Source organism: Trifolium pratense, linkage group LG5, assembly GCF_020283565.1.
Source record: "Trifolium pratense cultivar HEN17-A07 linkage group LG5, ARS_RC_1.1, whole genome shotgun sequence".
NCBI lineage: Eukaryota > Viridiplantae > Streptophyta > Magnoliopsida > Fabales > Fabaceae > Trifolium > Trifolium pratense.
In genome coordinates, this window is record NC_060063.1 from 41,933,854 (window position 1) to 41,946,960 (window position 13,107).

Consider the following 13,107-nt stretch of genomic DNA (forward strand, 5'->3'; position numbering starts at 1 on the left):
TTTAAGGAAAATATATTTTGACTAAAGATTTTATACTTGACTGAAAAATTTGACCAATTTTTACAATTATAATTACAATTTTACCATAAATTTAATATTTGACTTTGACCACAATTTTTCAATTTGAAAAATAGTATTTTTATCACAATATTTAAATGATTATATTAACAAATACCTATGAACTCCAATACCTAATATTAACGATTGAGAATCATCACTCGCACAGAATGGAGAAGTTCTAAAAAGAGGGAGTGTGAAAGAGATCCAAAAGTACCCTCAAGCTGAAAAACACTCAGGTTAATTTCTAAAAAATTTGTTTAGAATTCGTTTTTTTTTTTTGTCTCGTCCTTTTTTTTCCTTGAGTTTTTTCCCACAATTTTAAGGCATATAAAATGACATAAAAAAAGGGGCATGTATAGGATTCATAACAACGAAAAATTTACACGTTTTTCTTCGTTTTGATGGTGTTTTTCAATCTTTGAATTTGGGTATGCATGTCGCCATAGTTCGAATAATTGTTTTTCATTTGATTGATTCTTAAAAAAAATATCTTCTTTTTTTTATACGAACTCTATATGCTAGCTTGTGTGTAAGCATTTAATTTTGAAAAATATCCGTTTTTAGGGCAGCATGTCTCATTTCTTATTATTGTTTTGATTTTGATTATCGTTATGGCTGAGCTAGTATTGCTTATTGGATGTTTCATCAATTTCTATAATTCATGTGTGAATTGTGTTGTATCCTAAAAGAGTGCATGTGATTTTACATTCAATATTTAATTAATGGAGTTTTTTTCAAATATTTTTGTTGATTGTGTTTTTCAATTGACTTATAAATTATTATGATTTGAAGGAACTAGAAGAATAAAAAGCTATGTCGAGAAAGTCAATTAAAATTTTTAGACGATTCCATAGAAGGGACAAACAGAAGAAATGTCCAAAAACATGCAGGTGAGTCAAGTTTGCTTATTCCTCGACTCGATTATGATGTCTCCCTCAATTGTCTTGTTCGATTGTCAAGATCTGATTATGGCTCAATTGCTGTATTGAACCAAAGTTTTTCGATCATTAATTAAGAATGGACATTGTATCAACTTCGACGGGAAATGGGAATAATTGAAACATTGGATTTACTTTTCTTGTGATGTCCTTAAGTGGGAGGCATTTGATCCAAATCGTAATCGGTTGATGCAATTGCCTAAAATGAGTTCTAGTATATGTTTTATGCTTTCAGACAAGGAATCATTAACTGTTGGTACAGAGCTTCTTGTTTTTGGAAGGGAAATAACGGGTCATTCCATCTATAAGTATAGTATTCTGACAAATTCATGGGTGAAGGGAATGAACATGAATACTTCAAGATGTTTGTTTGGTTCTGCAAGCCCTCGGAGAAATAGCAATATTAGCTGGTGGTTGTGATCAACATGGCAACATTTTGAGCTCTTCTGAGCTTTATAATTCAGATACCGGTACTTGGGAGGTTCTTCCAGACATGAACACACCAAGGAGAATGTGTTCTGCTGTGTTTATGGATGGAAAATTTTATGTCCTAGGTGGGGTTGGAGTTGACAAAACAACACAGTTAACCTGTGGTGAGGAGTTTGATTTGAAGACAAGAGAGTGGCGCAAAATACCTGACATGTGCCCATCTCGAAATGGAGGAGATGGTGCAAATCCAGTTAGTGGTGAGGCACCCTCCTTTAATTGCTGTTGTAAACATGTATTATTTGCTGCTGATTATGCACAACATGTAGTAAAAAGATATGTTAAAGATAAAAACTCATGGGTCACCATTGGAAGCCTTCCTGATCGAGTAACCTCGGTAAATGGATGGGGAATGGCCCTTTAGATCATGTGGAGATAAGCTAGTTGTCATTGGAGGTCCTAGTCATCAGGGTGAAATGGTAACAGAAGTCAATGCTTGGGTAGTAGACGAAGGCGAACCACAGTGGAATTTACTTGCCATAGTTCAATCAGGGAACTTTGTGTATAATTGTGCTGTGATGGGATGTTGAGGTGCTTGTTTTCTGATTTCTAGATTGAAATAAAAATCCAAACATATAGGATATTTTTTCCTTTCTCTTTGGTGAAATTTTAGATTCTTTGAAAATTATTGATATATACAATCTTTAGAATTTGAAATTTCATTGATGTTATCTTTTTTTTTCCCCTTTGTTCATTAGATGAGTCTTTTGGAATATTGTGTATGCATGGGGAAATAATTTGAGTTCATGGTACATTTTGGGTTGCAATGCTTGTATCCATAAGTTTGATTGAAGCAATACATAATTCTAATTGACCTCAGTTTTATTTTACTTTCAATTTATCCTTTTATAGTTGTCATTTGTCAAGGATCAACTCTTCTAGAAGCTTAAGATATTGGTTAATAATTTTAGTATATCTTCAATGTTTTTTCACATCTTCAAGCAAATGTTCTTTGACAGATAATGCACAATTAATCCTATGCTACCATGAGTTGAAATTGCAAAAAAAAAAAAAAAAAAAAAAAAAAAAAAAAAATTAGAACAAAACACAATAAAGACTATACTTCTTTTATATATACCACAAAAAGGTTTGACTCTCCTAAAAAAGTGTGCCTTGTATGAGAGTGAATTTTAATTTAATTATATATAACTAGTTTTTTACCCGTGCTTTCGCACGGTCCACTATTTTTTATTTTTTATTTTGAATTATGACTCATTATATTTTTTTTATAACCATATGTATTTTTTTTTTGGTTTTCGTATATGTAAACAAACTTATAACTTATATCTTCTCACTCTTATTTTTTTGTTTGAAAATAAATACTTCATAAGTTTCTTCTTAAGTGTCTTTTAAAATAATAACATCAAGTTAAGAAAGTGTATTTGTGCACCTTATCTTCCTATTATACCTTAATTTTAATCCACCAATAAATTCTATTTTTTTTGCACACACTATCTCTTTCCAATAAATTTAATATATTACATACTAAAAAAACAAAATTTAATGTTAGGTACCAAATTTTTTTTTTTTAAAAAAAAACTTTAGTTTTTCAAATATATAGCATTAGTTTGTTTTATTGAAAAGTGTAATTGACAAAGAGTACAATCGACAAATCGTATCCTTAAAACACCAAATGGACCATTAAATAGGAACGCTAAATCCGACATTTTTGGACACTTAAAATAGAACGGGGGAATATGATTTATACAAATAATAAAAAATTACAATGTTGAGTAGGGATAACAAAAAAAATCGTATTTGTGGATATCCGCGGATAAAAAGTAGATAGCTCAATGGATATATGCAGAAAAAAATAAATAGATATAAAAATATACACTATAATTAAATGTATGTCTAGGGAAAAATAATTTAAAAGACGTGTTATATATAAAAAAGGAAAAAAAACTTCAAAAGAGTCTTATATTAGAGACGAATGTATAAAAATATGCACTATAATTAGTGTATGTTTGTGGAAAAAATAATTAATGCCCTTAAAAATTTAAAAAGAGTATTATAAAAAGGGATTAAAGGAAAATGTCAAAAGAATTTTATATTAAAAAAAGAAGGTAGAAAAAATTTAGAAATTCAGTTAGGGAATAAAAATTGTAATTTAGTTCAAATAAACAAAAATAATAAAATGAGACTGTAAAAACAAATAATTTCACGATACAAAAAAAATACACAAATAAAAAAATTGTTTTTATTAAATTTAATAACAAATACAATTTTTGACAAAGTACTATTCACACCACAATTGTAAGTCATACACCACTTGCACTAACAGACTTGGGCCAAGGCTCAATATAACTGATTAAGCCATATCTTTTCTCTTATGCTCATACTTTCATTTGTAACCGAACAATGATACGCTCTCCCTCCTCATTCGCCGCCGCGAACTTACCCTCGCCACCCACCGGCGAGGTAGACCTCGCTTCACCACAAAAAACTCGGTTTTCTTCATCTCCTCAATTATCTCTTCACCAAAAGACTATTCTTTTGTTTGTTACCAAACCATCGATGTCAAAAGCTCCATTTTTATGGTCAACTCCGCCCATAAAATCTCTGTTTTCGACCACCTCTGATCTTATCTGTGTGGAGTTGAGCAATGGATATGTCATCTTCATCTCTTGAACTTTGAGTTCGGTTAGTTTATTTCAATATCTGACACCGTCACCGGAAAACCACCGTGGCGACATTCATCTCCATTACAGGTATGAACTTTTTTTATGACAATGACAATCCTAAATATTCTTCTAACTCTATTTTGATTTAGCTCCTCATGCAAAACCGTATTTTCTTCTTTGTTCCAGTCATGTTGACTCTTTGTATACAAAACTTCATGCATGGTCTGTTCGTTGTAGCCACTGTTATTTTGGGTAATTTTAGTTTGAACATTGAATTAAACCCTTTTTAATTGGTTCTTTCTTCCAAAGATATGTATTTGTATTTTGTTTGGTTCAAAACTGTAGTTCTGTAATTAGTGTTAAATTTTCCACTAAGAAATTTAATTTTGAATAATATTATTTTCCCTATCAAACGCTCACTTTTACAACTTTAAGATGAATAAGTAAATAATTTATATTACAGTTTGGATTTCAATTTTACTAACTCTTAATTATGCATTATGTTATGCTTCCCTAATATGGATTGATCTGCATATTGTCTTCTTCTGTTCTCTGATTTGGATTCTGGTTTTTTTTCCTCCTTGGATATAGTTATAGAATGTTATTGATTTTTTGGTATTTAAATTTGTTATATTTGCTGGAAAATTCATCAGTTGACTCCTTTATTTTAATTACTTCCTCACCAAATAATTAATAAATCAAAGTAAAAAGAAATTAAAAAATAAAAATAAATCATGAGACTTAATGATATCTATGTGTACATGACTTGGTTGTTTCTACTTTTTCACCAATATACACCCTCTAGTTGTAAATTGACTATTTATACAATATTATCATTTGCGGTCATTGTTTAGAGATAGATTCCTCGAAATGAAACTATTGAAGATGAGAGGTCTCCTTCTACAGAGTGGATTGAATTAGTTCAATTAAAGACAACGACACTGTCTCCGGTATAAGGTATTGCAATTAAAATAACTGGTGTATGTCAAAGTCTCTAATTGAGTTTCCACTTCATTAAGATTCTTGATTGATGTGTCTGTCAATGTCTCTAATGAGCAGATAATAATAACTGATCAGAAACTTCTATGAACTTTGTATGCTTATGTGTATGCCAATGAATCTACGTAGGATTTTCTCTATAATATATTAATACGTGATTATAATTTTTTTCACTTGAGTTACATTATCAAATGATTCAAAATGATCAAAATCATCTGTCTACAATAGATCTTCCCGACCATCTTTGTATTATGTGTATGGAAATATTAATTTTTATGATGGGTCTGTATCTTCACATTGGTGTTGAATTTCCAATGTTTCTTGGTATAATGTTTTTGAGTTAAGAAAGAGAAGTGCATAGTTGGTAACCCAGCTTTCCTATCTTTTTATGTAATCCTTTTTAAAAACTAATAGTCCTCTATTGTTGGTGGTATAGATTCCATTTGAAGTACTGCTTCTTCCTTTCTTGCCTCGTAGATGCTATCACATTAGCATTCAAGGTAAACATCTTTTACTATAACCTTGTAAGAATATTTTTCAATCAAGATCATAAAATTTCAAAAAATATTATATAACTAACTATCCTCTTTGTTGGTTTTGGACACCTATGGTGGGGGAGATGCAAAAAAACTGGTTTGATACATTAAGTATAGCAAGCTTCGGTTTATTTATTGTATTATTTTGGTTGTTCTTCACATGAAGTTTAGTAAGTTTTAGTTCAGTTATTGAACCAACAAATTCTCAATAGTCTAACATGTCACATGATTGTTTTTTATGGAAAATTTTCTTTATAAAAAATTGAAAATATTTTGAAATTAATTTATTTTGCTGCAGATGTTGTCTCCAAAGCTGATCCGTTGAAGTCGTTCCCTGTGATATATGCAACAGAATATCGTTATCTCACACAACACGAGCTATTAATGGTCTGTGTGACAACACAGGAAGGAATACATGAGGTGAGAAAAATCTTCACTACATTTTCATAGTGTAATGCTATTATGCATGATTGTATGAAGAAAGTGATTATTTGGTCTTAATTTTATGCTGATTGGATTGATGTTGGATCAGATTCATGTGTATAGAAAATAGAATGCACTAACATTTATTTTTACTACTAATTCAGTTAAGTTAATCCTAGCCAAGCTAAAAAAAAACTCCCAACTCATAACTCTAATTAAATAACAATAAATTTGTAAACTTGGTAAAGTTATGAAACAACTTATTAGATTGCTTCCTGAATAAGAGGGGGTATAAAGCTGGAAGCAATAGTTGCAATCATCAGAATTTGAATTCCACTTTATTAGGATTATTGATTTATATGTGTACATCATTGAAACTATGTAGGGTTTCTGTAAATATAAACTTCTATAAACTATTTGCAAAGAAGTAATTGTTAGTAAATTGCACAACATTTTTTTTAATATGACTGCAAATTTTGTCACTAATGACATTCATGTAATTATTATGCTTTAATAATAGAAAAAATATACAAAATAAATACCAAACTGAACTTGATAGAAAAAACATTTCATTACCTTTGTGAAGCACAAGCTCATCCTTAAAAGAAGTGAGTCTCACCTATGAAAAAAGATAAAAATTAATCACAACAAAGTAACAATAAATGGTTCATGGCCTCATGCTTTGTTCATATATTCATGCTAACTAAAAAATTTATTGTGGATGTGATCTAATCAAATGAGTTTTCCATTTTCAGGCTCAAGAAATGAATGCAAAACAAACAAAAAGGAAATGAAGATTTGGTGATGGAGCTTGTTGTCTAGATGTGAAGAAAATGAAAGCAAATAAGGGCTATATATATTGTTGAGAATTTGTACCTTCTACATGCTCTTCAAGTTTTGTATTAATATAATATTAATATAATTTTTTTCTTTTAAGTAATACATTGAATCTGGACCATAAATTCAAAAACAGATTGGGAGGGAAAAAAAATAAAAAAACCAGTTAAAGCCTACTCAAGAAAAAACCAACACCAGTTAAAGCCTACCCAAAGAAGAGGTAAAAACCAGTTAAAGCTTACAAAAAAAAATAATTCCCCTAACTGAGATGACTTGGCATAGCTAGTTGCAATCTACAGTAGCCAATTTTTCTATTCCTTTTTGTCAAGTATATGGATTTATTCTTTTATATATTCTATGATTATGCATCATATATTTTGACTAAAACTATAAGTATAACTAAAAAATGCGATGTGTTTGACTACACGAGACTTCTTAATATCAGGCCCGCCCAAAGGGGTTGCAAGGTGAGTGATGACATCGGGCCTCCAAATTTTGGAGGCCTCAACTCAAAATTTTGAAGTCCTATATAATATGACTATATTGTTAGTATTTATAAAATAGTAGATGTAGCTAGTCAATAGATTAATTTTAAGATCCTATAATAATTACAAGATTCTTGATTAGAAATTTTCTCACCTTCCAACCAAATTTTCTTCATAAGCATGAGCCATGAAATCGAATTCATGACCACATGTTTGAGGGTCGAAGACTCGTACTACTTGAACCAATTCATTGTTGGATGTTTCTTATGTTACTTATAATTTAAATAAAGGATAATTCTTTTAAATTTTTTAACATTTTTTTTATATAGGGTCCAGTTTTAATTTTTTAAACCGGATCTCCCAATAGTCCGGGACCGACCCTACTTAATATATATTTAAATATGAATTTTAATTTATTTCTTATTATGTACAGTAATATATAGATTATCTCTTTCTCACAGTTTGGTGATAAGGTACATGACATATTTTCAAACCACAATAGTTGTAATGACGAAATCATGTAAATTCAATTTTTGTTACACATGTCAAGAAGTGTATCAAAGTAAAAGAGATCAAGAGACATGTCTGGTGATGTCTTCGCGGTACTTCTAAGATTTTTGTGTTAACATGATTGAAACCAACCACCAAATTCTTTCTTTTATGTCCAAGAGAGTGAAAGATTTCTAAAAAATCAAAAATTAGGAAGCTAAATTTGGAGATTGTATATTAGTTAAATTTTTATAATATAAAATATAAGCTTAAACAACATTAGAATTTGAAAATACTGAATTTTCGACACTAAAATTACAATCTTATTAAATTCACCAACAGATACATGAAGAACTTTTTAGAGTAAAACCATCAATAATCGCTTTAAATTAGCTCAAACTGTAAGTAATATGTAATCTTAATAAGAGGTTCAAACTAAACGATAACAATCACTCCCTTATTATGGTTGTAGTCTACAACATAGAATACCGAATTGGAAATTTGTATAAATCATATCACCAAGCATCACACAACATGAGCTAGGAACTATATAGAAGAAAATTATAATGACTTGAGAGTTGAGACAATGCAATAAGAGGTGGGAATAGGCCAGACCGGTCTACCGGGCTTCAGGTCAGACCAATATATTTATTTAAATAGAGCAGATCGAAGTTTTTTTATAAGTCTATCTAGTTAAATAGATCAGGTTGCAGGGTATTAAAAAAACTTTTTAACCTATTAGGCCGACTTATTTAAATTAATATGAATAATATTTTTACTACTATTATTATTTATGGGTCAGGATCGAATGACACCAACTAGGATCACACATGACCGCCTTATTGCAACCAAAATGTGCTGATATTGATTTATGTGAGAACAACCAACTCAAAAACTAGAAACCAAAATTTGAAGGTTGTATATTCAATTTTATAAAACAAAATAAAATATCAACTCAAACTTTGAATATGAAAAATACAAGGAAATTTCTTCGCTAGAAGTCCAATATGAATTAAATGCAACAACACACACATTATAAGTAAATAGTAGTACAATCGATTTAAAGTGGCTAAACTAAAAGTAATCTGTATAAGGTTCAAACTAAACCATAACAGTCTCTCCCCTATATATGGTTGTAGTCTACAACATAAAATACTGAATTGAAAAGTTGTATAAATCATATCAAACACATCATACAACATGAACTAGGAACTACAGTATATAGGAGGAAAATTATAAATTACTTGAAACAATGCAATGAAAGGATTAGTTCCAACTTATGGAGTGGTGGTTGGAGCAACTTTAGGGAAATGCAGGAAATTTAGTTAACTCAGGTTTTGGTAATTTGGGTACATTAAAATTAGGTAATTCAGGTTTTTGGCAATTCAGGCACCTTAGGGAGTTCTGGCTTTGGCAATTCAGGTACCTTAGGTATTTCTAGCATAGGTACTCAGGTATTTTAGGTGGCTCAGGTTTTGGCAATTCAGGAACTTTAGGTATATCAGGTTTTGGTAATTCAGGAACATTAAATTTAGGTAGCTCAGGTTTTGGCAATTCAGGTACCTTGGGTATTTCTGGCTTAGGCAACTCAGGGACTTTAGGTGAATCGGGTTTTGGCAATTCAGGGATTTTAGGAGCCTCTGGTTTTGGCAATTCAGCGACATTAAACTTTGGTAATTCAGGCTTTGGCAATTCGGGTACTTTCGGAATTTCTTCCTTAAACAACTCAGAGACTTTAGGTAGATCAGGTTTGGACAATTCACGGAACTTAGGCAATTCAGGGACTTTAGGAAGCTCAAGTTTTGGAAATTCTGGAACATTAAACTTAGGTAGCTCGGGCTTTGGAAATTCAGGCACTTTAGGCAACTCTGGTTTTGGTAATTCAGGTACCTTAGGAATTTCTGGCTTAGGTAATTCATGAATCGTAGGAACCTCGAGGCTTTGGTAGAGATGGCAAATCAAATTTTGGAAGCTGAGGTATGTTTGAATCTAGAAGATTGCGTGCCCCCGGCAACCATTGTGTTACTTCTTGATAATAAGATAGCTAGTATCACAAATGGAAAAATGGTGTTCGACAAACCAATATAAGCCATGGTTTTAACCAAAGCTGATGAGAAAAACTTGATGAAAATAAATTAGAGTAGTTGGTGCTCTTTGCTATGCTAATGATTTTGAAATGCTTTGTAGTGTATTCTACATATGTTATATGTGTGGTTTTTATAGATGTAATTGTGTGTGGCTAAAAAATGTGTAAGCAAGTGTGAGTTGGTGGGATATTGTGTACATATAAGTATCATTAGTTCCAACTTCTTTACCTATATCAGTATACCATAATGAAAAGTTAATTAGAATTTTTTTTATTTTTTTTTTGTTGGTTAACTAACCTATATCTGCATTAGAAACTGAAAGTCAATGTTCTCAAACATAAAGCAATCTCAAAGCCAGGATTACTAGAGATGTTTGTACTTATAATATATATAATTCCTTTAGCAAGAAATTTTCTAATACTTTGTTAGCAACCGATGCTTGAAACTTGAAAGAGAGTCAAAGATTTTAAATATTGGTAATATTAGCTACTATTAATTTTTTTAACCTTTTTAATCAATATTTAATTTTTTTTAATCTTTCGGGACACATTCCAAGTGATAATTAAAGAGTTTAAGTTCTTCTCAACTCAAAAAAGAGTTCATTAAGAAAAAATTGAGAGAAAATTTCTCAATCTCCAAACATGACTTTTATACATAAGTAAAGACCTTGTTGGCAACGTCAACGTGGCTGCTGCCAAAATTCTACATACTCTCTTTGAGTTTGTTCAAGAAGATAAGATCATTTGGAAGATTAAAAAATTTCCTTTGGAGGGCCTAAAAATACACCCTTCGTCCTTTATTATGGAATCTCGGCAAAAAGTTACTGGTATTATATTGTAGGGAAATAATTTACACAACTTTTTGTGTAAAAAAAAAAAATTACACAATTTTGAGACAAAATTACAATATGTAGTTTCTTGAAGTGGGATGAGTAGCTCAGCTGATTAAGTTAGTTGAGCTAAGGGTTAAGCAAAAGGTTCAGGGTTCAAGTTCCAACAAAGGAGAAAAAAATAACATAACATTGTAATACTAACAATGAACATTACCTTATAAAAAAAAATATGTAGTTTCTTAACATGTATTTTTTAATTCACGTGTAAATTTTTAAAAAAAACTACAATCTCTTTATGGGAAGAGAAAAATACAAAAAAGAGTTAAATTATGTTATTGAGTATGTTAAGGGAACCAAAATTACCATAAACCCATTTATGGGGAATTAAAAAATAACCTTAAATCCATACAATTTCTTAAATACAAAAATGACCTAAAATTCATTTATGGGAAGAGAAAACTACAAAAAAGAGTTAAATTATGTTATTGATAGGAACCAAAATTACAGAAGAGAAACAATGAGTTTAGAAAGCAAATTTTTGTATTATTACGTGATTAAAAGGAAAATATTACAGAGATTAAATTCCTATAATCCCAGAAGATACTGAATACCCTCCTTCTCTCTCATTCCTCCTTCTTATAACAAACCTGATCACATCATTTCCTCACACTCACTACCCACGTCATTATTTACCTCTTCTCCTAAACTACAAATCTGTTGATTTTATTCATGAGTATTTGAAGGGGTGCTACATTGTCTAGTGATTAACAAGACTTTCAAGTGTGTGTATAGTGCAAAGAAAACAATTTAAATGTATATCTGTGATTTTACACTAACATGTTGCTGGTTCATCATATGTAAGTACATGGAACTTATATCAATGTAGAAGAAAATCTTGAACTTAGAAATGGGTGGGTTTTATCTCTAAAGGAAACTAGTACAATGGTCTAGCTTCAACTTCTTCCAATTTCAGCTTTAAACTTCCTAGTATTAATTGAGTTTTTCCCACTTCAATGCATCCCTTGATTTTTTCTTTTTTTTTCCTTTTGTACCACGATATACTGAAAGATTCAAAATATTTTTTGCTATTCACATTCATTCCTTTTCAATTATCTTTTTCTAGCTTGAGCTTTGAATCTCTAGCTAGAGAGAAAAGCTCTTGTGCTGATGGTTTAACTAATGTTGGTCTCAATTTAAATAGTCTTACTTTGTAGCAAGAAGTCCCAATGGTGATTATAGATAGCTAGCTTTTAAGTAGAGCTGAGAATAGGTTTTTATCAAGCCTAAGTTTGGCATGGCAAAAAATGAGTCTGACCTTTTGAAAACCTAATGTGGCATGTTAGCTTGTTTAAAAGCTTATTTCACATGAATATATTTAAATATAACTATATTTATTTTAAAATATAATTATGAACTAATATATCAATGTCTTTTTGATATTTAACATGATATTTTAGAGACTTTGACTATATATGTCATCATATTTTAAATAGAAAAATATTTAAACTATGCATGTATTTTACATAATTTTTTTTGACAAATTTTTAACATAAATGTATCGGATGTAAAACATCTAATATTTCTTAGTATACGTGGTTTGTCTAAATATTCATTAATTAAAATTGAGATATTGATAAAAATATTTATAATAATGAGGAAAACCTAAGATGTTTGTTGTTCTAACTTGAAAGTTATAGCATGTTAGATTTTTTAAGTTATGATGATTTATAATAAAGTCACTTTTGAACTCTAAACATGGGCCCCTTGTCAGCTTAAAGAATTGAACCTAAATTATAAAGTCCAAATACTTCAATCTTTTGTCATCCCTCATGGTTGTTTGAGCAAATTGAAATATAAGAACGTAAGAGCCATAAGAAAAAGAAAAAAACTATTCTCATTATTTGATATTTATGAGACTTGAAAATGAGATTCTATTTCTACCAACAAAAAAAGATGAGAGTATATATGAATGACCCAACTTACATGATTACGATGGTGGTGTTGTAGAGACATAGACAAGTGCATCCATGTAAATGAATCAATATAGGTAATAGAAAATAATATAGGCCTAAAATACATTGGTTAAGTTTAGGTGATTAATCATGTTCTTAGAAGGATCAGAAGAATGATGAGTCATTGGTTAATTTATTAGGGATTAATCAATGTTATATATAATGACATTGGATGAATGTAATACTAAGCAAAAATGAATGAAAGAATACTACCAAAAAAAAATGAATGAAAGAAAGAAAGAAGTTAGTTTGTTAGATTAATGTTCTCTTTTAGCAATATTCTCTTTCCATGAACAACT

General features: G+C 30.2%; 2 long non-coding RNA genes and 2 pseudogenes across 2 annotated transcripts; 3 read left to right on the top strand and 1 right to left on the bottom strand.

The window, feature by feature from the left end:
* The window catches only part of LOC123886695, a 4,936-nt pseudogene extending 2,922 nt beyond the window's left edge, over positions 1-2,014 (top strand).
* Positions 2,015-5,037: 3,023 nt separating this feature from the next.
* Positions 5,038-6,013, top strand: LOC123885104. Its single transcript, XR_006801076.1, has 3 exons — positions 5,038-5,065; positions 5,544-5,607; positions 5,942-6,013. It is a non-coding gene; the product is annotated as an uncharacterized LOC123885104 (long non-coding RNA).
* Positions 6,014-6,030: 17 nt separating this feature from the next.
* LOC123885105 lies at positions 6,031-7,006 on the top strand. Its single transcript, XR_006801077.1, has 2 exons — positions 6,031-6,063; positions 6,822-7,006. It is a non-coding gene; the product is annotated as an uncharacterized LOC123885105 (long non-coding RNA).
* A 2,308-nt stretch (positions 7,007-9,314) lies between these two features.
* Positions 9,315-10,055, bottom strand: LOC123885268 (annotated as a pseudogene).
* Positions 10,056-13,107: the final 3,052 nt, after the last annotated feature.